At 39.1% G+C, this 3,293-nt stretch overlaps 1 pseudogene; it reads right to left on the bottom strand.

Annotated features, from left to right (window-relative positions):
* Positions 1-635: 635 nt before the first annotated feature.
* LOC120185843 lies at positions 636-2,981 on the bottom strand (annotated as a pseudogene).
* Positions 2,982-3,293: the final 312 nt, after the last annotated feature.

Below are 3,293 nucleotides of genomic sequence, written 5' to 3'. Positions count from 1 at the left end.
AGTGGAATAACCTAACTAGCATATTTCCAATATTTGAGCATTATTAACATCATGGTCCGAAGTTCACTTGGTTCTGCTGTAATTGTTCTGTCGGACTTGATCGAAGTCTTGATAATTCAACATGGTTTGATATAATCCAATTCGATTCAAAAAATTTAAATTCAAATTGAATTGTAAAATATAATGTAACGATTGAAACCACCTTTTTAATCTTCAAAAAATTTTGCTTTAATTTATTTCCAAATTCATTATTAAAACAAAGGTTATGGTGAATTAAAATTACATCCCGCGGGAAGGGAATACGATTGCGGACGGCTTAGCTAAGATGGCTTAGCTAAGAAGAACCTGTGGAGATCCGAGCGGATTTTGAAGCTGAGAAGAACCATCGGATATAAAGGCTGTGAGCCTACCTTTGTATTAAAAAAAATACATAAATTATTATAGTTTATGTATTTTGAAAATATTTTCATCATTATAAAATATTTAAATTATATAAAAATTTAAAATTAAAAAAAATACAACGCAAACGCTCCTTAGTCTATTTTTCTCTTAGTCTGGAGGTAGATTGTCTGACAAGAAATCTACGATAAATAATACTATAATGTAGAAAATATTAAAACAATCCTTCTTCCTTTCCCATAATTCATTGCAACTCAAACTGCATAAGTAAAACATTGAACCTTTCTTGGAGTTCATTACAACTGGAGTATAAAACAATTAGAATTTTACAATCTTTTTCCCCTTAAATTTTGTTCCTCAAGATATGTCCTGCAACTTTTGCAGAAAATACGTACGTTTTAGACACGCATGCGCACATGTATATGTAAGCAGAAGATACGTTTTATACACAAACATGGTCTTTGATAAACTTTTTCAACATTCAACAAAGTGGCAAATCCTTGGGCGGAGGCAGAATCGATTGGTCGGCTCCCTTTCCATCTTCAACCACAAATGCCATTTTCAATCCCCACCCAGTATGTAGCTCCAAATGGCAATGCATAAACCAAACACCTGAACCAGCAAGATTCAATGAAATTCAAAACATATTAATCAAATTCGAGTTTTTCTATATCGGACATGGATGTTTATTACCTGGATTGTCTGCTCTAAACCGAATAGCGGTCCATCCCCCAGTCGGGACATCGACAGTGTTCCTTTCAACAGGATCGACCAAGTTGTACTTAGCCGGATCTTTGATAGGATCAAAGTTCCCGATACCAGTTCCGACAACGAAGAAGTTATAGCCGTGGAGATGGAACGGATGTGACTCGACCGTAAGGAGATTAGTGTCTTGAAGCACTAGCTCAACTGTAGAATTGAAGGCAATCCTTCTAAGCCTTGTCCCATGTGCAGTGCCAAGGTTGGCTGTTAAGGGCTCACCAGTGTAGTTGAATGGCTTAAGAGGTTTATCAGGGAAATCAGTTCTAAAAAACCCACTGATATTGAAGTAATGAGCTTGGAGAAGACCAATTTTAGGCATCACAAAGGAAATATTGTTCAACGAGGCTAAGATTCGTGTGACATTAACGCATGTCAGGCAAGGTTCTTTGCCGAAACCGACAGTGTAGAACAGTTTTCGGTACTTTAAGGGGCACATTTGCGGGAAAATTTGCAGAGTTCAAGCTCTTCAGGTTTCTGTTGTAATTCAAAGCGAAATCTGTGTCGTTTGGAGCTGGTAATTGAGGAAGTGTAGGAAGAACAGTGTTTGGGATTACTTTGTATTGGAATATCCCTGTAGCTGTTTGTCTACAGGAAGCGGAGCATCCATGAAAGGCCTCGCAGCCATGAAATATCTGTCGGGGGATCGATCAGCTCGGACGAGAACGTTGGTGGTCTGCCCTGGTGCAATCAGTATTGCCCGAGTGAAGAACGGCTTTGTATAAACCGCATCGACCTCAACTACCATCATGTTGTGACCAGCTATTGCAAAGAAAAGCTCGTCATTGAGGGCAGCATTGACGATCCTCAGCAAGTACGTTTTCCCGGATTCGACTTCCATTGCAAATGTATCTGAAAATGAAAACATTCAGGATTGAACAACGATGGTTGCAAGTGAAAACTTGTTTTTCGGCAAAAGTTTTCGGCTTATGCTTCTCGGAACATGGAAAAAGAGGTCCCGGTTTGCCATTGATTATGTGTGCATCCGACATATTTGGTGGCAATCCCATGTTAGTTCCTTGCTTGACAATCTCTTCAACATCTTTGTGCCACCATTCACCTGCACCATCAACACAGTTTTCACCATAATATCATCAGAATCACAAAGAAACTTGTAAAAACCAATCCGAAAACATCGACTCTAGAACCGACCTAATACGACAATCTGTTCCATATTTGGCTTCGGGAATGGAAACGGCGTTCCCAGTTTCGGCTTGATGACAATGGCTCCATAAACCGTAGCCCTGAGCCAAAGAATGTGTGCATGCCACCATAATGTTCCTCTTTGCCCTGTTACATTGAAGTCGTAAGCGTAGCTATTCCCGGTCTGAATCGGACATTGCATTATGTAAGGCGGTCCATCCGCCCAACCGTTCCGATATTGCTTCAATCCATGCCTAAACAGATCGTCAAAACAACACATTACAAGAAACTTCGTTTCAACTTTTTTTTCCTTTCCTGCGAATAGTTTATCAAAATCCTACCAGTGAATCGACATGTTATATTTCGCATGGTTTGTAACATTGACAATAACTCTATCTCCCTCTTGAGCATAGATTGTAGGCCCTGGAAACCTCCCATTTACCGTCACGATCGGCTTCGCATGGCAAAGTCTGCTAACATTCTTCACTCGAATCTGTTCATTAAGCACATCATTTCGAGTCGAAATTACGAGAATTTAAACAAATGAAATGTTCATTTCTGAGCATGCTCACATCAAACTGGTAGTTCCTCACAGCAGCTTCTGCAGGCAAAGTAACGAGTACAATGAAATCGAAGAGAAAAAGGGTCGTTTTCGAAACGAAAAAGCCGTCGATCGCCATTCGAACTAAAACTTTGAAATTCTCGATGATTGTATGGATATGAGACATGAAGGTTGAAGCATATGAGTTATTTATATAAACTCTAAAAACAGAGCGAATTATAGCAAATTGTTACGGACAAGGGAACGAAGCTGATTAGGTAAAAAAATTGCAAAGGAGTCTTTGATATGTCCAAAGCTTGTAAGCAAAATACTGAAAGAGACTTCAGTCTCCATTGACAGGCGTAGAGGTTGAGATTGTGATGCCATGAAGCAAAATATTGAAACAAACTTCCCATATCCGATTTGATTTTAAAATAATTCAAAGCTTTGG

This window comes from Hibiscus syriacus, unplaced genomic scaffold, assembly GCF_006381635.1.
Source record: "Hibiscus syriacus cultivar Baekdansim isolate YM2019G1 unplaced genomic scaffold, ASM638163v2 tig00113124_pilon, whole genome shotgun sequence".
NCBI classification, from domain to species: Eukaryota; Viridiplantae; Streptophyta; class Magnoliopsida; order Malvales; family Malvaceae; genus Hibiscus; species Hibiscus syriacus.
This window is presented reverse-complemented; position numbering and strand designations above follow the sequence as displayed.